Below are 27,160 nucleotides of genomic sequence, written 5' to 3'. Positions count from 1 at the left end.
AGATATCAAGAAACTCCTTTCAGAAAGGCTCAGCTTAGAACTCAACATCATCTCAACATCAATACGTAATATAAGTTTAAAAATAATAATAACCAATACTTACTCAGTTGGGAGTTTTTCTAACCGATAACCATCACTTATGAGCTAGTGATGATACAACGAAGCGATGTCGTTGCCACATCCATCCAATACCTTGCTAGGGTTATTAAGGTAGATATTTATAGGTGTGGAGGAGAGACCTAACAATAAATAAAAATAATTACAAAGGATGATCTTGAAATTTTAATGGATGATGTTAAATGGAGGATTATTGATGTCATAGGTGATGTCAAATGGATTTAAATCTTTTCATGATTGGTTAGATGAACCTTCGTTTAATGGAATACCCTTTTTCGTAGCTACGTTTGAGCAAGATAACTTCCTCATTAGGATTTGGTGTCTCCATATGAATTGTAGCTCTAGTAATCTATTTTCATGTCGTTCAAGAATCAGCTGATTTGGAGCAACCTACAGTGAGATATGATTTTTCTTCTACAAATACTCCATTTTGTCACAACACCATGTCTTGCAAAATTTAATATATTTGACCTACTTAGCCTTCGAATCTTAAGATATTGTCTTCATTAAAGTTGTAGGTAATGATGTTGGAGTTATTCAAAATTTGAATCACCTAATTTGGAACAGCCTTTGAAAAGTTATGCCTAAAATACATAAATAGTATCATTTTCGTCGAGAATTAAAATACCACATACAATATTTTAGAGGTGTTACATGATATACAAATCATCCAAATGAGATGATGCAATTTGTTACATTTGTTTTTAAATAAAAATTTAGAATCAAATATAGAAACGTCCAAATTACAAGACGTAAAGCCAAGACACTTGAAGACATTATCATCATCCATTTCTTTTTTCTCTACTTTCATCACACATTTTGTCCCCCTTTTTTCTGCAAAATCAAGAAAAGAAATTAGAATACTCGATCTCTAATATTTTTCATATTCAATCATGAACTTTGGTAGATTTTAAAAGTAAAATTTATAAGTTTTAAATAAAATTATCCAAGGGGATCCAGACCTTCATTGAAAAGGGCAACAAAATTTAACCATTTTTCCCCCACAATCGGATCAAAAGCTTGCTTTGTTACTAGATTTTCAATAAATAGTTTTTATATATTTAATCAATTCCTCTGTATAAATACAAGATTTACGCAATAATTAATAATTCTAAAAACTCGCGCCCAATATTCTAAATTTACCCCTAATTTAAAGTAAATTATTCATATATATTAATTAATTCTTTAAATACAAATGCATAATTTCAGCAAAAAAATACTGGATACATAATTTAAATACAAATACTACAAGATTTTAACCTTAATATTTGGCATACAAAAGACATATAATTTCTTCTGATCCGTCTAATTTTTATGAATAAAAATACTTGATAAGCGTGTACTAATCGAAGGTAATTGATACAATATGAAGTAAAATATACACAAAATGGTCCGACCACATCAATCATGAAAAAAAAAAGCAATTTACAACAAAAAACTAACTTAATGAAAAAGTAAAATGAAAACCAAGGAAAACATTGGAACAATAATAGTGATCATGATGATCATCATGTTTCTTGATTCTTGAATTGAGTTTGATGAAGAGAATTGATCAGGACGATTTCTATAACGATATGGCCACCAAGGCAATATTGGATCGGGGGGTGGTGGCACTAATCCATTTACAAAGCCATTATTAGGTGGAGGATTATATGGGTAATTATTATAACTACCACCACCACCACTTGATGGTGGTGGAAAATTATTATAATTAGACCCTTGTGGTGGAGATGGTGGAGTTATGGCCAAAGGAGGGTTGTTTACGGGGCCGGTCGGAGGGGGGTAACATGGATATGGACACACTTGGCCGGATGTTGGTGCCATGAAGTTGAGAAACAGTGAGAAGAATAGTAGTAGGAGTGGGAGATGTTTAGTGAACATTTTTTTTTTTTGATGTAGAAAGAAGAAAGAATGAGGAGAAAAAAGGTAGTGAGGAAATAGTGTTAGGTAGTTGGGGGTAGGGGAGGGGGAGGAGGAGGGGGGGGGGGGGCTCTTAAGGATGTGAACTATTGAGGGTGTTTGTGTCAGGATGGAAAAAAGAAGGGTAGAGATGTAGAAAAGTATGCAGCAAATGCAAGTGCAATGTCTTAGGTGATTTTTGTATGTTAGGTAACTTAGGTGAAAGAGTTGTGTCTACCATGAACTCATTTTATTCAGTTTCAATTTATACTTTCTTTGTAGTCTCTTTAAAATAACAACATATACTTTTAAATTTAGAGAATCAAATTTACACTTTCAATTTAGCCCTAATTTTATCAATATTAATTGTATTACTCAAGTCTAACATTTTCGCTTTCGCTTTATCCATCTCTGCTTGCGCGAATGTTTCTCTCTAAGGCAAAACACACCTCTATTAATATATTTTACATCCCATAGCTTTGATCGATCGCTTAGCTTCCTTTATATTCTGCATAAGAACACCAGTAAGTTATTATACACATGTTTAAAGTTATATATTTCTGTTAAAATTGACAAGATTCTACGTGAAAGTTAAGTGAAAGTTTGGTAAATTTTGACATCTTAACACATTGTGCTGTCATGGATGACATTAAGAACAAGAATGTAATGTCATGGATGACATCAAGAAAAAGAATGTGATATCATGTCATCAAAATCAAGAATTTATTTCTATAAATAGGTAACTCTTAATTCATTTGAAACACACCTCTCATCACATCTCTCACTTGTCTTCTCATATTCTAAGACATTTGTAAAATACATTAGAAGAGTAGAGAATTGATAGAACAATTCTATTAGATATATTTAAGATCTCCCCCCTTTCTTTGTTAATATAAAGACAATTGTTCTCTGGTGGACGTAGGATCATTCTGATCCGAACCACATTAAATATTGTTCTTCTTCTTTGTTCTTTATATTTTCACATTTCCGCTAACAATTTCAAAAATATTATAACCCAAATAGATGTCATGACATGTTTTAATCCATAAATTTTCAAAAATTTCTTTTAAGTGTTTGTGTTTAGAAATAGCAATAGAGCAGAGGGGGGCGAGTTAATTTTTCTACCGCTAAAGTTTTATCATGTCCTTTAGGGGTGTACATGGACCGGGTTGGTTCGGATTTTTTACAAACCAAACCAAATCATTTGTGTCGGGTTATTAAATCTATAAACCAAACCAAACCAAACCAATAAAGTCGGGTTTTTCGATATCAATTTTTCTTGGGTTTTTCGGATTTTTCTCGGGTTTTTTGGGTTTTTTCGGGTTTTTCGGTTTTTTCATAGTATCTAATAAAAAGCACAAAGCAGTGCTTATTAAAAAGAGTTCTAGTACAAAATATCAACGTATAAGATGGAGGCAGAACATTGTTTGAAGTTTTAACTTTATAATATAACTTTATAAGATGGGTTTTTTTGTATATTATTTAGATGAGCTTCTCAAGTCCAAATCTAAATGTAAGAAAGAAAATAAAAATTATGAAAATTTTTTAAAAAATATTTATAAATTATATTTTAATAAATATTTTTATGTATAACATAATTTAAAAGTAGTATATCTATAATCGGGTCGGTTTGGGTTCAGTTTGATTTTTTTTAGTTAAAACCAAACCAACCCTATAATGGTCGGGTTTTTTTTCCAAACACTAAATCACTAGTCGGATTTTTTTTCCGGTTTGATTCGGTTTGTCGATTTGGTACGGTTTATCGGTTTGCCCTTAACAACCCTAATGTCCTTTCCTACCTAATTTCATATATTATATTCTTTTCTTTTCTCATTGAGTCCTTAAAATTTTCAAATATTGCATTGACCAAGAGGCCATAACCCTTATTATTACCTAACTATTGTAAAGAAGATTTTCCACTACTTATTGTAGTACACATTTTAGCTTCATCGTGACATTTAAATGGCTAATTAAAAATATCATTGCTTCACTTGAAATTTAAAATTAATACCAGTGTTTAAACTACAGATAATCAATAATTATATCATATTCCTAGTTATAATTGTAACTCTCATAACTCTTTTAAAAAATAAGGCTTTTATCTTACTTATGATGTACTCCATCTCATAATTTGCACTAATTTCAAGTTAAGAATTTAAGGTACTACTCAATTTGCACTGATTTTTGTCTTAACTAATTTGCACTATTTTTGTCTAACTAATAGTATCATTTCTTGCTTTTGAAAACTACAACCTTTTTGTTTGCTTTGTCTATGTGCAAAATCATTAGATAAATAAAAAAAAAATTGTTTCTTTCTTTATGAGATAGAGGACTCAAATTTCTGAATCTACTACTAGAAAATATGGAATTAGCTACATAATTTATTGGTAATTTCTAAATAATTCAACACTAAAAGATTCCTAGCTAATTGAATTTTCTCTAATCCATGCTAAATAGAATTAGCTTTAGATTTTTGTTGTTTAGCTATAATATTTTAATCATAGCTAATTTCAACTGAATATGTCATCAGATCATACTATAATAATTTTTTTGGGTATAATAGAAAATATCAAAATACTAAAAAAGATACTATATTCTTTTATAAGTTACACTACTTAAATCCACAAAGAGCATGACTTCCATCTCTTTAAGTGCATCTTACCTTTCTTGATCAATCCCTTTGCCAAGATAACCTTTGAGGTACCTCAAGATCCTTTTCAAGTTTGAATTTGTTCATTTGGAATCTGGCATCGCTAGTTGACTCTTCCTCGTCGACAGCCAGCAGCAACTAGAGCATAGTGAGGGTTACTCTCTTGTGTGGTTTGCGAGCTATTACATAGGAATGGAGAATTTCTACTGTGCTCATCCAAAAAATAACGATTGCGAATTTTTCTTGTCGTCAATTTTGTTTTATAATCACTTAAATATTAAATAAGTATTCTTGTTACTCAATCAAATTACATTTTCTCTTCAATTTTATTCACCACCGCTTTTGCAAATATTTCTCTCTAAGGCGGAATGAGCTCCTATCGATGTACTTTTATATCCCACAATTTTGACAAAGCACTTAGTTTCATTCATATTCGGTATAAGAATAGTCGATCTATAAGGCTATTATACACATGTTAAAAGCTATAAATCTCAAAAGTTTTACAATCAAACAAATGTTATATATCGACTTATTTATTTCATAAATATTTAAAAAGAAAAATAACTTTCTTATAATTCGTGTTAATTTAAATTATGTCAGATAAATTTTTAAAAATAACAAATAATATGATTATTTATATTTTATTGGGCAAGACATCAACTGCCTAGAAATAAATACAAAAGGATTTGTCAAAAAAAGATGATGGGTTTCATTTTCATATTAACTCAATTTTTTTGAGTTTTTTTCATAGTTTAAAGTTCATGGTAAATGTTTAAATTTTTTATTTTTTATTTATATTTTTTATTTACATTTTTTAGGTGATAAATTCAAGAGAGTTAATTGCTCATTTTTATAATTTTACTTTGAATTATTTCTATTTTCAAGAATAGTTAGACAATTACTAAAAGGATAAAAGTAAAAAAATAATATTTAATTTATGTCCTAAATTTTTTCTTAATAAGTGTACATTGCCTCACAAATTAAGTTAATATAGAATAGAGGGAGTAGTATGCTACATAAATACTATATAATTTTTTTAGATCACAAATTTCTAAAATATTTCTTTTTCTCTTTAACTTTATACCTAGTTAAATAATATCATATAAATTAAAATAGAAAAATACTATTTAAATCGTAGCATTACGAGTTTAAATTTTAGATACCATTCGTAAAATGCAGTGACAAATCCATAATATTTGAGATTTGAACTTGAAACCTCAAAGTGAATTTTGAAAATTCACTCGACCATCTGAGTCAGTCAACCTCTAACCTTATGTTTAGGAGATTCAAATTCTCTCTCTACACTTGTGTAGTTATGGAGGTTCGGTTGAAAATGATTCGGTGTCATGACCCAAATCCGGGTGTGATGGCACCTGTCCTTTCCCCACCCGATAAGTCAGCCTAAAACCTAATATTTGTGGAAAATAAAGAGAAAATAGTTTAAATAGGTACATAAATAAATAAAAGCGGAAGTCTTTCAAGGTTACATAACCCCCAATGACTGGTTGTCATATGTACAAGCCACTAAAATTGAAGTGAAATGAAAATACAAGTCTCAAGTATGTTTTTGACTCTCAAGTAGAGTAAAGCATAAAATACAAGAATAAGAGATTCCGCCAAATGTCAATAGCTACCTCTCTCAATCTCTTGGAAGCTTGTAATGATCAGAAAAGTGAATACTCACTGTCCGGGCTCAGAACCTACACAAGTGTAGAAGCAAGGAGTGAGTACCGAACAACAAGGTACCTAGCAAGCCAAATCTAATAGGATACATAAACTCCTTTCCAACCCAACCTCCATAACTACAACTTGCACAGAAAAGCAGTCCAACCTAATAATTCATACAAAATAGCTCAAATAGTGTCCACAATCGATATCAAAACGTGAAATACCAGATGAATAGCGGCTAACTTAGAAGGTAACTCCACTTCATAAGTGACACTCCCAATCCTCCTCACAATATGGTAAGAAACAATATATTAGGGACTAAGATTTCTCTTCTTTCTAAACCTCATGACCCCCTTCATGGGTGACACTTACAAGCATACCAGTCTTTCACCTCAAACTCTAAGTCTCTCCTTCTCACATCAATATAAGATTTTTGGCTGTTTTTTGCTATCTTCAGCCTCTCTTGAATAATTGTCACGCCCCGGGAGGGTACCCTAGACGTGGCCGGCACTCAGAAACCATTACTGGCTCCCAAGCGAACCACTTGACCTGATTACACATCCGTTCATTCATTCAATCAACGGAAGACTTAAAATAAAGAGGTAATTAAGTGGGAAATTCCAATCAACAATCTAGCTCAAAGAAGAAAGATCATGGGCCAACAAATCGAACTCCAATCTATGTCGTTAAATAGTCTGACAAGAACAATTCAAGAAAGTAAAATACCCAATTGACCCATCACTCTCTAGTCTATGAAGCCTCTATCACTACTATCTAATTGGTGCCAATGACAAATTCAAGGCTACCTCAAATCAGAATGAAAAGACTAAACTCAACGCAAGAATAACATAAGTGGTATCCTCCGAATGTAGTGGAGGTCTCACCAATAAGCTGAGTGTGAACAGATCCTCAACGGTGCGCCTATTAAAGATCTCTTAAACGTGTCTCTACATCATGAAATGATGCAGGTCCAAATGGACGTCAGTATGTGGTGAGTATATAATATGGCAGAATGATACATACATCAAGGTAGAATAATATAAGTCCAAATATCTCAAATAAGAAAGATAAGAGAAACTTAATCAAGGTGTCATAAGTCTAAAGTAAGAATGCGGTTTAGACAGAATACTTATGTGGGCTCGCCATTATCAACATCAAATGATAGAAATAATTCTTAGAAGAAGTAGTTTCAAAGGAGAACTACTCCAATTACATCATCAAACTCCAATTACAGCATCACACTCTCATCGAAAATGATCTCGATATGACAATCTCCCATCAGAAATGACCTCGACATTCCAATCTCCCACCGGAAATCACCTCGGCCTCACAATCATATCCATCTCATCACATTGTTCCAGAATAAAATGCAATCAACATGCTCACACATGTAATGAGGAAAATGACAAGTTCAAACATTCTACAATCACAATGAGGCTATCAAAGTATTCCAACAAGTACACATATGTATTAAGATCACAACATGTCATAGATTGAATCACAACATTAGCACATAATACATTTTATTAATCCCGTTGATCAATTAAGATTTGTTTACAAAATAATTCAACCTATAACCTCATCCTCATTACTCTCCAACACATACAAGAAATGAAATTCAGGATTCTATAAGATTCACGGAATTTTAGAAGTTCACTTGCCTTAGTCAAAATCACGATCAATCAACAATGTGAATATACTCTGAAATACCACAATATAATCAAATAATGATTCACAATCATAAATTGAGACACTAAAAACACGAAATTCAGAAAAAGTAGTCAAAATGGCTCAAAAATCCAATTCCAAAGTAGGGTCTAAATCTGGAAATTTTTGGATTAAAATGTTCCTCATAGCATTAGGAGACTACTGGTGAAAACTGTTTCAAAAAAAGAGTTAAAATCATATCATAATCATCATTTAAATAATTTTTTCAATGTTCTTGAAAAACTCCAATTTCAACAATTCAAAATCACCAATTTTTATGTCAAAATCCATAATTAATTAATGGGTTATGAAGATTATGGGTTAAAATCACTTACCCAATAGGTTTGCCTCAAAAATTTCTCTTGAAATTTGCCTACCCAAGCTTCAAAATCTAAACCCCTCTCAGATGTCGCTTCCGCAAACTACAGGTCGCTTTCGCGGGCATCGCGATCGCGATCCAGTGTCGCTTAAGCGAACATCTATAAAATTCCAGCCATCACTAAAAAGGTAGGTCCTTCGCAAACATGACCATCATGAAGCGATGGGACATCGCAAATGCAATCGTCGTGCAAGCAATCCACCCCCTCGTGATCGCGAGGTCTGAGAGACACCAGAAATACATCAATTTCAAATAAGCATCAAAGTCACGGAATCGACCCTTGGGATTCGTTCTAAATTCTGTGCACACAAACCTTATATGCTACCATATTAATTTCGATGTCCCGGACTCAATGAAACCTCCGAAATTTGAATTCGAGGTTTCCTTGACCCAGAACCTGATAAGTCGTAATGAAATTAACTTTAGGCCTCAAAACACCAAATCAAGCTCAGGATCTCTAAAAATTCAACTCAGACCACTCCTAGGGCTAAAATCATCCTTTGAATCCAACAGAGTTGTCGAAATTCAATTCCAAGTATCTGATCGGCGAATGTTGACCATAGTCAACTCTATGGTAAAAAAACTCAAAGATTTTCAACTCGGCGCCTCAAATCCACGATATAACCTCGAATCTGATTCTGTTAACTCTCCTAGATCAAATTCAACATTTCGGACTTGATAGAATCAACGGAATCTCATTCCGAGATCCGAAACTCCGGATGACCTCAAATACTACTTTAAGCAACTTAAGCCTCTAAAACTCAAAGCTTACCAAAAATTTCAACTTTTCAAGGAACTTCACGAAACCGACTTCGGATACAAATCAAATATGACTCGGACAACTACCGGAAGGGGTAAAATGACCATTTTTATGAAAATTATCAAAAATAACCTTTGCGATAATTGTCATTGACGTAATAACTTAATAGTTTGGTAATTTCAGTAGTAATTAGTTAAATGAGTCGCAATTTTAGAAACTAAGTGGGTATTTAAATGCTCATTTCCAAGAGTATATAACATAAAACATTTCAATGGAAAGTGGAAATTATATAAATTATGATCTTACACTATGATGATAGCTAAGTGCAGAAAGTAATTAACTACCAATATGTCTTTCAGAAAGTGATAGAAGAGTATAATATAATTCAGTAACACTAACAACTAACAAACAATCTGTCACATCCTCAAATTGGGTGGAGTGTGATTGACACTCAAGCTATACTTTCTATTGAGTGATCCTATTAATCCAACCGTGTAAAAGTGATTAATAAACTTAGCATAATAATAAAGGTTAAATCACTACTTGAAATAGGTCAAAAATTGAGGGTCAAATCAATAGACGTTTGTCTGTCATGACCTAAAAACCAAGTAAAATTCGATAAGCACGACTACCAAGAGAAAATGGTTGATTGGTTTTCTTAATTTATAAACAACGATTTTTACTGAAAAATCGATATGAAACAACGATTAGAATATGATTGCGTTATATGGATCGCAATTGCGATGATACTTGCACTAGAAAAAATTGCAAGTTTACAGAATTTCAAAATGGTGTACAAACGTACCTGAGCCCCTTGATTTCCAACTCAAACCCATATTAACAAGATCTCAAAATATAATTTATTGTTTTAAGGGAAAAAGGGTTTGATATGCATCTTTAACTTTGTCATTTAGAGTTAATATATTTTTTATTATAAAATTGACTCATATTTTTTATTTTTAAATTTAGTTTTTAAAAATTTTTTATTAAAAAAAATTCATGTAGGGGTATATTTTTTACTTCTCACATCATTTTTTTTGACTTTTTTTATTATTAAACGGTTAGTTTGAATTTATTATTTTGATGGTCAAATTTATCTTTTTACTAACTTTCTTGTAAAATTTATCATATATGCCCCAATTATTTTTATAGATACAAAAAATATATTATAGTATATCCGAATAATAATTAGTTGTAAAGATTTTTCTTACTTTTTTTCCCTCATATTCTTACACGAAAAAATGAAAGAAAAAAATAAAGTAAGAATAAGAAACTCAAATAATGATAATTAAAGAAGTAAAAAAAAATTATGTGTGAAAAGAATCATATATATCCTAACATGAATTTATTTAAAATTAAAAATCAAAAAAATTATTATTTTTTTTTACTTCTGTTAGATAAAAGGGTATATGTGAGCCACTTGTATAATAGTAGAGTTATAAGTGAGCCATTTTTATAATAGTAAGAATATATGTAAGCCAATTTTATAACAAGAGATATATCAATTCTAAATAATAAAGTTGAAGATATATCAGACCATTTTCAATTGTTTTAAAGTAAAGAATGCGGGTTGCCTTACTATAACAAAATGTATAATATCTTATATATTTTGGCCACTGAAATTGCCTCCATAATAGGAGATTGACATATATAATATATTCTTCAATCACTTTCCATTTGATTAATTTTTTGTGAGGATCAATGGCTTCAATTACTTGCTTCACAATCTTTTTGTGTCCATCAGTAATTATTAAAATAAAAAAAATGCAAGAAATGTTACTCCTACTTCAGCCGTCTCATTCCTCATGAAATAAGATTTAAACAATTAAAATTAATATCTTTATTTTATTTTTTTTTCTTCTCATTTTTCACTTTCTCCCAAAAATATTTAATGCGCATAAATATTAAATTGTCTACGTTTCCTGAATAGAGTTATATTTAAAATTTCAAAAGAGTAGATGGCATCGTGAAGAACATGAAAATTAGGAAGGAAAACTATCACTTTGTTTATACGGTAAAGCGTCAAATATATCTTGTACTATTAGAAATAGTTTAAATATATTCTTCGTTATATTTTTGGTTCAAATATATTGTTTTTATTATACTTTTGATTTAAATATATCCCTTCCATTATATTTTATCCTTAATATTAATGGAAAAACACGTAAAAAGCTTTAAAATAAATAACTCATTACCAAATTTAAATATATCCTAGATCTTCATTTGTTTTTATTTTTTCTCAAAAGTTATTTATTTTTTAAAATTGAAAAAGGTGATAAATTGTTGAAGACTTTTCCTGATACTTTAAATTTATCCTAGATATTTTCTTTATATATTTTTTTATCTCTGCCTTTTTTTCTTTTCAATACTATTAAAAAAATGTTGATATTAAAATTGTGGAGCAAAATTAGATACCATCTTTAAATAAAATATACATATATTTCTTTTAAAAGTCTCTAAGTAACACGTGCACTTGTTTATAAATGAAATTATTGTAAAAATTAAGGGGAAAAAATTATAGCACAGATGTGAAACCAATAAAAAAAATTGGAGTCCTCAACCCCCCCCCCCCCTCCTCCCCTTTTGGTTTCATTGTTTCGATTATTATAGTCTAGTAGGAAAAAAATATAAATTGTTGAACATTTTTTTTTGGCATATTTCACTTTTTAAAAATTTTTAAAAATAAATAATTTTTGATAAAAAATAAAAAGAAATGAATATCTAAGATATATTTAAAATTGAGAATTACATATCTTTCTATTAAAATTAAGGATAAATTTATGTTATAGTGAGAGGATATATTTGAATCGAAAGTGTAACAAAAAGGATATATTGGACCAATAGTATAACGAGGAGTATATTTAAACTATTTCTAATAGTATAGGGGTATATTTGACTCTTTTCTGTTGTTTATATTATGTTTGGTATGACATAAGTAATTTTTCATGGGAAATTTTTTCTTCTGTAAAATATTTTTCAGTATTTAAATGGTGGGCGAAAGATATACCTAAAGCAAACACATTAAAGATTAATAATAATATTTTTAAAAAATAGAACATTTGATCAACCAATTGCGTACTAAATATTACTCCAAGTAATGTCCAACTATTAGTTGGAGCAAATAAAATAAATTTAAAAATTAAGATAATTTTAATTAAGAAGTTACTTTTGCCCACAAGAAAGAAGTGATTTTCCTTTCCCGAAGCAAAAGGCTTCACTTGGACTATATTTATGATAATAAAACACCATTAAATAGCTTTTCCATGAAGATCATTTTCTTGAAAATAACTTTTTTACTATAAATATATTTAAATATAAAAAATTGATGCAAGTAAAATCATATTGAAAGAGAGCATGGAAATGTATGTTACCTTCATTATAATTTCAGCTAACAACTGAATCAATCTTTACAATTTCACCCTCATGAATTTCAAAATGGTTGACAATACTAGGGCTTATATTGGATACATGATGAGTATTAGTGTGATAAATATCAAAAATCGAGTGTCCTCCACACTTCATCTCCAGTGAAACATATAGTCTTTATATAGATATTAATTAGCTATAAGAAAACTAGCAAGTAGAAAGTATTATCCGGTCTAGCTCTGAACCTACGTGCCTATGACTTCGTTTCTCAGGAAATTCTACGAATTCGCCAATTATGAGTTGGGCGCTATTATTGATATATATGTATCACATGTTATAATTAGTGGGGGATCAAAGATTAGTGTTATTTCTTTTCTTTTTTGGGTTTCTATTTGGTGTCTGAAATTCGTGCAGTCCCGACTAAATTCGATCGTACACTGTAGAACCCATTCGGGGGTGACGTTCCCAACAAGATTTTTTCCATTCCCAAGACTCAAACCCGAGACCTCTAATTAAGGGTGAAGTAGTCTCACCACTGCACCACAACCTATGTTAGTGTTTTGTTTAGTTGGAAATTTGACTTTCACAATAAAATTTACATATCCATGCTAATTAAACGATGATGAAAGTCCGTTCAGAACTAATTAAGTAAATTCAGTTTATAAATACATTGAGTTTTATAAATACACATTTTTTTCAATTCAAGGATAACAAAATTATGAACATTTAATTTTACTATCATATAAAAGCACAAAGAGAATTGCAATTTTATTATTCTTGCATAAATCATCTTTATCAAACAAGTGAAAAATGTAAGTATATAACAAAAAAAATAATGTACATCCTCGAATATTGTACCTTTTGCAATTTTGTCCGTTACATAATATTTTTCTCAAAGAAGATTTTATTTTATCTGCTGCATAATTCTTTTTATTTTTTATTTTTGTTTGATCAAGATAACATGAACAATTTAATTTATTTTGGTGTCATGCACTATATCTTGTGCTAATCTAATTAAGATTTTTTTTAGACAATTTTACAAAATTAATGTGGCTTTTCAAAATAATAGAAATATGATAATTATTTCGTTATATGTATTATATCATGTGCTAAGCTAATTAACAATTCCTTTAGATAAATTTTAAAAATAATTGAACTTTTTCAATTGGAATATAAATGCTGGACGAAAGAGCGTTTTATGCAATATGTTATTAGTAGGTATTAAGTATGGTCACTAATCTAGCTCAAGAATGGTCACTAAACTAGCTCAATTAGGTTAGTGACTTTTTTTTCACCATCATGGTGTGGATTAGGCTAAGGGCTAATTTATCTATATTATTTTAAAAGCATGAAAGCTTCCTAGAAATATAGATTGTAATTTTTTTCCCCTTCATTAGCAGATTCTATAATACACAAAATTGTCATCATGTAGTATTTTTTTCATATTATTATTTAATTATCTTTATAATATTTAAAATTAAGAAGTCCTAAAATATATGATAAAAGAAAAATATAATTTAAAAATTAAGAAGTTCTAAAATATGTGGTAAGAGATTTTAAGAAAATTAATAATTAAGGAGTCCTAAAATATATAGGAAGAGTTCTAAGGTTTTCTTTCATCAACATTTATCTATTTTTTAAAAATATTATTTAGTTAGAATGCAACATATACAACTTGTTTTTCCTACTTCTATCAAAAAAATCATTTTTCTCATTTTTTTAAGAAACTTATTTTCCTAAAAAAGTTATTTTCCAAATATAAGAAAATTGGAAACATTTTTCTGATAATGTTTTCCTCAATATTATCAAACCCACCCTTAATCTATTACACATTTTAGCTTCATATTTAGTACTAACATTTAAATGGCTAACTAAAAATTATCCTTAATTCACTTAAAATGAAAATTAATATCATGTTGTAAAATAAACTAATTTAGTAACATAAGAAAAGGAGACAATAAAAGAGAGAGAAATCGTTGAGAATATATCAATGTCTATATCTTTTTCATTCTTTGGCATGGCTATTTATAGCCAAATTTGCAAAGCTAAAAGATGAATAATTGGGTTGGGTAAAAGATGATTAATTGGGTTGGAAAAGAAAGATTAATGGGATTAGGAGAAAAGGGTGAATGGACATCCACAATTTTATTTCATAACACTCCCCCTTGGATGTTCATGTGTAATGTGCCTCATTAAAAGTTTTACAAGAAACAATATACCTAGTAGTTATTTTGAACCCCCATAGATGTTGTGCCTCGTTAAAACCTTATTAGGAAAAACCCAGTGGGAAAAAGCCTAATGAAGGAAAAAGAGTACACACATCTGATAATACGCCTTGAGTGTTGCCTCATTAAAAACCTGATCAGGAAAACCTAGTGGGACAAAACATTGGCTAAGGAAAAAAGAGTACAGCGCGTATTTTGCTCCCTCTGATGAAAACATCACTTAATATCTCGAAGACGACGCATTTCAATTTTGTATCTCATTTTCTCAAAGGTTGAAGTTGGCAATGCTTTGGTGAACATATCTGCCAAATTGTCACTTGAACGAACTTGTTGGGCATCTATTTCACCTTTCTTTTGAAGATCATGAGTGAAAATTTTTTTTGGTGAAATATGTTTTGTTCTGTCTTCTTTGATGTATCCTCCCTTCAGTTGAGCTATACATGCAGCATTGTCTTCATACAATATTGTTGGAACGTCTCTTTTCAAAGAAATACTATATGTTTCTTGAATGTGTTGAGTTATAGATCTTAATCAAACACATTCTCGACTTGCTTTATGAATGACTATTATCTCTGCATGATTTAAAGAAGTGGCAACCATAGTTTGCTTTGTTGAACGTCATGATATAGTCGTACCACCATATGTAAATAAATAGCCTGTTTGCGATTGATCTTTATGGGGATCAAACAAATATCCCGCATATGTATAACCAATCAATTGTGATGTGGATTCATTTGAATAAAACAATCTCATATCAATGGTCCCTCGAACGTATCTGAATATATGCTTAATTTTATTCCAGTGTCTGCGCGTTAGGGAAGAACTAAATCTTGCTAACAAGTTTACTGAGAAAGCTATATCTGGTCTAGAATTGTTGGCAAGATACATTAATGCACCAATTGCACTAAGGTATGGTATTTCAACACCAACAAACTCTTCATCATTTTTATGAGGCCGAAATGGATCCTTATTAATATCAAGAGATCTCACAACCATTGGGGTACTCAATGGATGTGTTTTATCCATATAAAACCTCCTTAAAATATTTTTAGTATATGTTGACTGATGGATAAATATCTCATTTGTAAAATGTTCAATTTGTAAACCAAGACAAAATTTTGTCTTTCCAATGTCTTTCATTTCAAACTCCTTTTTTAGACATTTTACTGCCTTTGAAAGTTCTTTCGAAATTCCAATAATATTCAAATCATCAACATATACTGTTATTATGACAAATTTAGATCCAGACCTTCTCATAAAGACATATGGGCAAATTGGATCATTTTTGTATCCTTTTTTTAGCAAATATTCGCTAAGACGATTGTACCACATGCCCTGATTATTTCAACCCGTACAAGGATTTCTGAAGCTTTATTGAGCAATTTTCTCGAGAATACTTGTATGCTTCAGGCACTTTGAACCCTTCGGGATTTTTATAAAAATATCGTGGTCCAATGAGCCATATAAATATGCAGTGACCACGTTCATTAAGTGCATTTCAAGCTTTTCATGAACTGCCAAATTTATTAGATACCTGAAGGTAATTGCATCCATCACAGGAGAATATGTTTCCATATAGTCAATGTCAGGTCTTTGCAAAAAATCTTGGGCTACAAGTTGTTATGTCGAAAAATGGACAAAGTCCAAAATTAATTTCATCTTTATAAGAAAAAATCAATTTTAGTAAAAGAGGAGTCGCCACTTAATTTTTTAAAGAAATTAAGAAAACTTAATTTAAAAGACTCTAACAGATTTAAGTCTTAAAAATTTAGAATGTACGCGGTTCATATTACTATTTTAAGAAGGTTTTAGCACTTAAAATAGCCGCTAACATGCGGTTATCTAACGATTTGAAATTTATTTGACTAACTTTGGGAAATATTAATTTAAAAGGAAACGAAGACTTTGGAATTATTTTTTAGAAAAAATGATTAAACTTAAACATTGAAAATAATATAGATGTATATAAAAAAAAGTAAAAGTTTATCAAATAACTAAGTAAAGGTAGAAAATCATTTAAAGAGTAAAATTAACATGAATTGGTTTATCTTTAGGGGAATCTAATTAGGTTAAAACAAATTAAAATTAATATCTAAGAAAGCATCACTGACATAAGTAACTAAATTATTACAACTCGAATCAATATAAATACAATAAATAATACATGAACAACAATAATAAGAACAACAATAAATAATAAGAGCAACAATAATAATAATAAGAACAACAATAATAAGAATAACAATAATAATAACAAGAAGAACAACAACAATAATAAGAACAACAATAATAAGAATAACAATAATAATAACAAGAACAACAACAACAATAATAAGAACAACGATAATAACAACAACAACAACAACAACAATACTACTACTACTACTACTACTACTAATAATAATAATAATAATAATAATAAGAACAACAACAACAACAACAATAATAATAATAATAATAGTAATCAACAACAACAATAATAAGAACAACAACAACAACAACAACAATAATAATAATAATAATAATAATAATAATAATAATAATAGTAGTAGTAGTAGTAGTAATCAACAACAACAATAATAAGAACAACAACAACAACAACAACAACAACAACAACAACAATAATAATAATAATAATAATAATAATAATAATAATAATAGTGTCAAACTACTTGGAAAAATAATGAATAAAACTAAGTGCTTTCATGAAATAATCCTAACATATTCTAGCTAATTAATCCTAACACATGCTAACTATAACAAATTTATATCATTTATCTAATTATTCTTATATACATACTAACTAAAAAAAACAAGACTACGAATCAACTAAATATAAAACATGAAATAATTAAATAGAATAAAGCTGAGAAATATTTTACCTCTTTCCGGGCAACAAGACGGAAGACGATGAGCGGAAGACAACTTCACCACCACCCAAGAGCTTGATGAAACTCCAATCTACAAAAAAATAAAATAAAAGATTAAAAATTTAGACTCGAACCTTCGTGGGTTCGACGTTATAAGAACACTGTTCTTAGCCTAAATTTTGACTTCAATCTCCTATTTTCCTTGAAGAAAAATATAGATTGAAAGCTAAAAATTTTCATAACTTTTAGGCTGTGGACAAGAGTCCAAAATCCTAGCCAAGTTAAGAAAATTTCTAACTTTGGGGTGACTAAAAAAACCTCCCACTTCTTCCCTTCCTAATGAGAATATGAGCCTTTATATAGGCTCCAAAACCCCCAAATTTTCCATGTATTTTTGATGTGGGAGAAGTGCATTTTTTTATATTATTTTTTTAGAAAAAACTAAAAATTTCAAAAATACAAACCATAATTAAACTAACCTAACTAACATTGTATTTAGTAAAAAAATAAATCTTTTGAGATAATTTTCGAATAATCACATAAATAGTAATCAAAGATATAGTTATATAGAAATATGTATATTATACTAAAATTTATATAAAGATAAAAATAGTTAAGAATAATATGAATATATATATATATATATATATAAGCTAATTATTTCAAAATGTTCGAATTCAAAGAAACTCGATAGATAATTTGCATTGTGGATGATCAAAATTGGGTGTCAACACAAGTCGTGTTTTATATCTTATGACTTCACACTTTTCATTTCGTTTACGCACAAAAATCTATTTGTGCCCTACTGGCTTGACACCTTCAGGTGTTCGAATTATTGATCCAAAAACTTCACATTTTTCAAATGAAGTTAACTCTGCTTGAATTGCATCCTTCCATTTTGGCCAATCATTTTTCTGTTTGCATTCATCGACAGATTTTGGTCAAGATCCTTATCTTGTTGCATTATTTCAATGGCAACATTATAAGCTAAAATATTATCGACCACAATATCATTTCGATTCCACCGTTTTCCTGTCGAAACATAACTTATTGAGATTTCTTCACTCTCATTATTTTCAAGTACTTGGACCTCCTTGGTGGTACCACCATTTGTTGTGTCTCTGGGCTCTTCTTGAGCATTTGCCTCCAAATTATGATCATCCTGATCATTTATTCCTTTCTTTTTTCGAGGATTTTTATCTTTCAAACCAATTGGTCTTCCACGTTTTAAGTGTGGCCTAGACTCATTTGCCTGAACAAGTTGTCCTATCGAGACATCAACTCGAACTTGAGCATTAGCAGCTGGGATATGCAATTTAGTAATCCGTGGAAGGTTAGTAAATGCATCCGTCAGTTGATTTGCAATATTCTGCAAATAAATCATCTTTTGAACTTCTTGCTCACATTGATTTGTTCGAGGATATAAATGAGATAGTGACAATGAATTCCAATCTATCCTCATTTTTCAACTGCTTATGTTCTCCCCCTAATGTTGGATACACTGATTCATCAAAATGACAATCAGCGAATCTTGCCATAAATAAATTTCTAGTAATAAGTTTCAAATATTTTATAATAGAAGGAGATTCATACCCAACATATATTTCCAACCTTCTTTGGGGACCCATCTTTGTGAGGTGCGGTGGAGCAATTGGGATATATACCGCACACCCAAATATTCTAAGATGGGATATATTTGGCTCCCTTCCAAAAGCCAACTGTAATGGGGAAAATTCATGAAACTTTATTGGCCTTATGCGCACAAGTGCTGCTGCATGCAAAATAGCATGCCCCCATATTGAAATAGGGAGTTTTGTCTTCATTAGCAATGGTCTATCTATCAATTAAAAGCGTTTAATCAATGATTCTGCTAGACCATTTTGAGTATGAACATGAGCGACCGGATGCTCAATTTTTATTCCAACCGATATACAATAATCATTAAATGATTGAGATGTAAATTTACCAGCATTATCAAGACGAATTGTCTTTATTGCATAATCTGGAAATTGTGCTCTTAACCTTATAATTTGAGCTAACAATCTCGCAAAACCATATTGCGAGTTGATAATAAGCATACATGTGACCATCTTATAGATGCATCTATCAAGACCATATAATATTTAAATGGTCCACATGAAGGGTGAATTGACCCACATATATCACACTGTATACGTTTCAGAAATGCAGCGGATTCAATCCCAACCTTAGTTGTTGATGGTTTAATAATCAGTTTTTCTTGGGAACAAGCAACACAAGAGAAAAGCTCTTATCTTAGGAGGAAAAGCTAAGTATGCCCGAGTATGACCAGCAACGAGAAAAAGAAATGCTACGAAAAGTCAGAAATTCCGCATATTTTGACCAATTCAAGGTGAAAAATACAAGGTTTGCTTGTTACTAATATAGTCTAGCCTCTCTTCTTCTTTAGATCCCTTGTTTTACTCCGATAGTAGTATTGATCGTGTCAATGCAGAGGAAATGAATAAGTATAAAGTCAGTAGCTTGTCCTTCTCGTGCTCTTCCAATCGCATGAGATGCAGCAACCCATTACGTTCAATCAGCCCCTGGCTTCTGTTGAATGAATAGAGTATGTGTCCAGGTCGATTAGAGGTTCGGCTTCCTTCTCACCCACCTTTTAGCCTTCTGGACCCCTGAAAAAAAGCACTTGCAAGAGACTGGATGAATGACAGGAACGAAGGCACACTGAACCTCCAAAGAGATAGATAAACGATATATATATATATTTCTCACAAAGGGAAAACGTCAACGACTGCTAGCTTATTTGGCACGATCTGATCTATGGGGTGTTAACCCTCGTAGCACCGTAAGGCAACGAAGTTGTTGCATTGCATAGAGGTCGCTAAGATTGCTGGTAAGAATCTCTTAGAGTTAGATCTTGATGGGGATATCACAACTATTCTACCTGGTGGGGGTGCCCTTCTGGCCTATTCAAGTGCGACTTCTCATTCCAAAAAAGAGAAAGTGCTTGAGCCTTTGACTTATTTGGTCCTATTTTCATTCTGCGACAAACTCCTATCTTTCTTTCATTACGGTATTTCTGAACAAGTTCTTGGATAAGAAGCATAAAAGTTTTCTTCTTGATGAGATCTACTGGCCTAATTTCACTCAATTAAATAAACTATACCCTTACCCACTACCTATGAGTCGCCGGCTCATTCTTCAACAGGCACGCGGTCAGAGACCTGTCTAAAGAGAATAGACGTATAACAGCTCTCTCTTATAACAGTTAATTCTTAATCAATGAGGTAGGCTAAAATAGATATTCTACGACTAGCAATTCATTTATTTTCAAACCGACCCATTTACTCTCCCAAAAGTAAGTAGGAGTGCTCTTCCTTTCAGGAATCTTTTTCATTTTATTTCGTCAATTTTGGCAAAGAACTCAGAAGTCATCCTCGCTCAGAGGCTAAAATTCTTTTTATCATTTTCCAAAAAGTTGATAAACTTGGCGGGTACTAATTCATTAGCTAAGATATTCCCGAAAAGTCGAAAACTCAATTGAAAAGGTCTTATCAATAAAATTTCCATTTATCCGTGATCGAAGAGGCTAGAGTGACAAAGGCTATAATTAGCACAATACGGTCAAAAAATACCGCCTGAAACTGAGATTTCAGGATTTTTGCCGACTCAAGTGGGTAGTCCAATTTTCGATATTCCTTTTTCAAATTCGATAAATATTGGTTGATCGTATATTTCATTATAGTTCTATGATTCAGAATATCCTTTCCTATTTGATCCCTTTGAATTCCATATTCGAAGTTGCGATCGGATCTATTCATTAAAAAGAATCGATTCAATACATTTCTTATTTACCCATAGGTACTATATTGGATTTGAATCAGATTTCGGATCAATCTATATTGAGTGACTGCCTCCATTATGTTGTTGCTAGCAAATACCACTATTTTTGGTTTTGGATCTTCCAAATCATTCCCGCAGGAGATCCGGACCCATTTTTTTCTGATCCTTCGAGAAAAAGATTCATTCTCTTCATAAAAAATAGGAGGTAGAACCAATAAAGATTTCTTTTCCTTAGATTGAAGAATTTTTTGATTCTTCAAATTGTGTCCATGTGAATTCTCAATAATTATGCGCATCATATTATAATCGAAATGGCCCAACCGGTCATGCCAAATGATAAAATTATTACAATCAGTAAACCTTTTATTTACTATGGCATGTGATTCAACAGTACCAATATTTGTGTCACGACCCAAAAATCGAGGTCATGATGGCACATATCTCAAAACCCAATCTGATGTGCAACCCTAAAAATAAAACTCAAACCAGACTCCCAATAGAGAAAGTGATGCCACAATTTAAATAAAAAGAAAAACAATAAAGAGAAAATTATCCCAAAACCTGGTGTCATAAGTATAAAGAGCATCTAATACAAGGTTCGAATTTGAAGATACAACATAAGTCTCTGAATGATACAAAAGACTGAAAAATAAGGATAGACTAGTGACGATCCGAATTGTGGGACCTCACCACTAATCTGAGAATACACAATCCGCTAGAATATCAACTGCCATGTGAGGTACCCCGACTAGTATCTGCATCAAAAAGGGATACAGAAGTATGAGTGAGTATAATTCACATGTACTTAGTAGGTTTTAGCTGACTGAGTATAAGGAATTAATCAAACCTATGAAATAAACTAAGGAACACTTCCACCTGCATACAGAAAAGTCCCACTTCGGCATCGGTGCCGCCAGTTTATATATATAGTGGCGCAAGTAAAGTAGACCCGTAATAACAACTCATAATCACAATTAATCAGATAATTTAAGCAGCACAGTTATTAATCCAATGCAATGCAATATGATGATGCAATGATGTGGTGGTATGGTGGAATCAAGACTGTCGCACAGCCTGTCGTATACACCTGTCGAGCTGTGCTACCAAGCAGAACCCATGGGTTGTTGACACCCAATTTTGACCGACCTATAATTATTTTTTGAATCACTATCTTAATAGATAGGCATTTTTTTTTTAAAAAAAATAAATTATTTTTTCTTGTATTATATATATATGTATAAATTTATATTTTTTTAGTTTTTATCAAAAAAAATAATAATAATAAAAAATCATATATTTTGAATTTCATAGCTTATAATATCATATTTCTTTTGTTAATATTATTAACATAATTTTTTTATCGTTTATGAAAATGACAAGCTTTGTACATTCAAATATTTTTTCACATTATTTAGTATATATTATATGTGGGTGTGTGTTTTCTTTGTATAAATTAATTAAGTTTATTGTGAATTTTAGTTAATACGTATGTCATATCTATTCTAGTATGCATACGATGCATCATATATATATATATGAGTATTTTCTTTATATAAAAAATATATTACTTACTAAGTCTATTTTGTTATTTACTCATTCATATTAATATATACGTATTACATCTATTTTAATAGATCTTATGTACATATGTATATAAAAGGGTTATTATTTAAGTTTATTATATATTTTAATTTGTTTATGTTAACATACCTATTAAACATCTATTTTTAGTACGTATTATATACATGTGTGTATTTATATGTATATACGCAAATATTTATATTGTATGAACATGCATATTTACTTTATATATAATATTATAATTTTATAAATTTATGATTTTACTTATTCAACATGTATTTGACAATTAGTTAGATGACATTTTATTTTTACAATTAATTATAATTATTTCCTAATCAAATTTTAATGTAGTCTATTTTAATCTCAATTTCAATCTCAACCGTAGATTGCATTTTTGATCAGACGGCTCCCATTCGTTCTTATTTTTTCCACACCCCAAAAATCCTAAACTATCTTATTCTCTCTCTACCTCTTTCACCTAACTCTCTCTCTACCTCTTTCACCTAACTCTCTCTTTCTATTCATCATCTTCTCAAAAGGAGAAGAAGACAACAACAAGAGTTGTCTTCTCCACCACATAGCCGCCACCGACGGCTTTCCCTCTCTCTCTCTCCATCGCCGCCTCTCCCTCTCTCTCTCCGTCACTCTCTTCTCCGCCACCAACGATGGCGAAACGCAGCAGCTCCACCAACGCCGCCAACAGCTTTTCCGCGACACCGACAACTCCGACGACAACAAGATATTGGTATATTTTCATTTAATCTTATTTATATTATATATATAAATACGTATATTGTGTTTCATGAACAGATCTAAAATTTTATAGTCCTTTTATGATTGTTGTGTATATGATATGTAAATTTATGTTATTGTTGAATTGTTTAATATTGATGAATGTGTGATTATTATTATGATTGATGTTATAGTTAATATTTATATGAGAATAATATGTGTATAGTAAATATGATTCATAAGATTATAGTTGCCAAAGATTTTGATTGAGTGGTATATTGATGATTATATATTATACGGTGTAAAATTTTTTATTTTTAAATGAAATGTGTATAATAAGTTCTTTATTTGAAAGATTTAGATCTTCTTATATTAGACTCCGTTTATAGATTTTGTTTTCAAAAAAAAAATGTGTTGGGTTGGTTGTCTACTTCAAATGATTTGTTAAATTTGAGATTCAAAGTTGTTTGTTTAGTTCCTAATCGATTAGTATTACAAAGCATATATCTATTTTTGTTCATGTTCATGTTCATGTTCATTTTAGTGTTCATATTCATGTTCTTACATTTTAATTATGCACAAAAATATAGTTCATTTTTAGATGTTTACTTGCTTATTAATCGATTAATATTATTATATATGTTTGTGTTGTTTGTTTTTCTGTCCATGTTTACATTCTTGTATTTAATTATATACAAGTATAGTTGAGAATTTTTTACAATAAAATTGTTATTATTCACCATTGTATAAAATACATATCTTTTAATCCGGATGTCTATCGGATTAGTTAATTGATAAATGACATCTTGTTTTCCCATTTGAATTTAGGAAGAAGGTTAAGTTTGTTTTACTTAATATGACAATTTTTGTCGATTGAAGTTTTTAGTGTTAAAAATAATTATAGTAATTGCTAATATGATATAATCATTTTGTATTGTGTCATAATTAATTTTGTCCCTTTATGAAAGTTTAAAGTAAAGTTACTATCAACTTTAAATATTTTAATGTCCTACCACTTTAAGATTAATGCTCCACTATTTTGAAATGAAACATATTTTGAGTAATTTGAGGAGTAAATCTTGGAAAGTTGATAGAATTTGATTGATTGTCCACTTATTTGAATTTTTTTTTAAATTAAAGTTTTTGACCATTTGTCTTTATGGACTTAATGATATTTTTACCCATAGATTGATCAATATAAGTAGACACAAAGACACACACGAGAAAAGAGGGAGAACAAAACAGAAAAACAAAAAAAAAAGAAAAAGGGAGAAGAACTCCAAAACAAAAAGAAAAAGAAAACTTGATAGTTGCTTTTAAGTTTCTTCCTTTGCCTCTTTGCTACTTCGACTTGTTTGGATCTCGCATATTGCTACCGCTTTTCATTGACATAAAACTCATATTAACCGGTTAGTACTTTCTTTTCCTATTTTATTGTACTGTCTTTACTTTAGGTTCTTACATATTATATCTTGTCAAAATAAATACATGAAGTATCCAGGTTAGTTCCCATTTTCTTTGATATATTGGTTTATTATTTTGAAATGTGTTCTTGTTCTATTTGCTTGCTTTGTTGTAGCAAAATTATATAATCATGATATACCTCTATATATATTTGTATAGTGGTTGTGTTTTCTTTATGATTTAGCAGGGCTTGAACTTCAAAGTTCAAGACACGAGGAGTGCGAAAGTTTAAAATGTCATTATTTCGTTTACATTTTGTATTATTTATTCATTTACCTTTTGTTTTAATTTTGTAATAATCTTGTAAACTCTACTCTTCATAATAATAATAATGAAATTGGGGATAGTCTAAAGGGAGGGGAAATCTACGTGCTACTTGCAATTTTTTTACTTTGACACAAATTTTATGTGGTTGCGTGCGCTAAACAAATATACCAAAAGAAATTAGTTATTTTAATTATTTTTGTTGACTTTCAGATTTTAATTTTAAATGAAATACGTTTACCACACAAATAAATATTGATAAACCCTATACTTTAATTAGTTTATCAATTTTAATATTTTCATATATTTATATATATTAAACAACATGCCCAACTCTTGTATATTTTATTCAAACTATCAATCATTCTATTATTACATATCATGTACATACGCTTTCGATAGATAATTTCTAGCATGTTAATTAAATCATGTCACGGTTTAAGCTTAATATTTTCAGCATATTAATTGAAACTATACCTACATGACTTTAGCATGTTAATTTTTATAGAAATCATGTTTAAGATTTAATAAGTTTAATAGGCTACTTTAATAGATACAATACCTATATATTTGCTAATAAATATTTTTATAATATTATGTCATATAGAACTATGTTTATAGAATTGAATAATATTGCAAGCATATAAAACCAAGATTTTCACCGTAAGAAATATACATAAATCACGTCTTTAGTACTTAATGAATATTTTTAGTATTTTATAAGAGTTAATTTACGCTTACAAGATTACAAATATTTTTATCATATTGACTCATATAGAAACTACATCTATAGAATTTAATTAATGTTCCAATACATACTTTATTTGGAAACCATGGCCAATGAAAAAATCTCTCCGTCGATTTTTGAGGCCTCTCCATTTAAAAGACGGAAATTTTAGTTAGCACTATTGTTGTTGTTGTTTTTAAGTTGCTGTGATATCTTATTTCCAAAAATCACGTTTCACTCATTTTTCTATCTCCATTTGGATTGCTGATTATTATTTTGGCATTGTTATCTTATCAATTTTTTTTATACATTTATTACATTGATAACATCACTTTATATATCTCTACTTTTTGTCTCTTTATTTCATTTGTCTATTTGCTTAGGTGCGGTTTCTTCACTCTCTTTGTTACTTTAGTACTAATCTATTTGATGTGTGAAATATTTTATTAGATTTCATATTGTTATTTATTTTGTTGTTGATAATAGATCTAATGTCACTATTTTACGGTTCATCATTTTGTGCTAGGTTTGGAAAATGTAATCCTTCCCACATTTTTTTGATTATACAGTTAAAAAAGGTCGATGAAGAAATTACCGTCGATTTCCAAGGCCTTCCATGTTTATAAGACGGATTTTATTTTTATTTATTATTATTATTATTATTATTATCATCATCATCATATTTATTCCTTACTAACACTTCTATTAAGTCTTTTACAGGTATTCAGAATTGCTTCCTGAGAAAGCTATTCGAATTAAGTTCGAATAATATATTTAATTCATTATTGTGTATATTATTGACGTTAGGCAAACATTAGGCCGTTCCTTATATTATTGTTTTAATTTATTCTTTATGTATATTTCATTACATATTTGCGCAATATTTTCATCTCCTCAATTTAAAAGCTGAGTTTAGCTGGGACCTGCAG

This window comes from Solanum dulcamara, chromosome 10 (assembly GCF_947179165.1).
Source record: "Solanum dulcamara chromosome 10, daSolDulc1.2, whole genome shotgun sequence".
NCBI lineage: Eukaryota > Viridiplantae > Streptophyta > Magnoliopsida > Solanales > Solanaceae > Solanum > Solanum dulcamara.
This window is presented reverse-complemented; position numbering follows the sequence as displayed.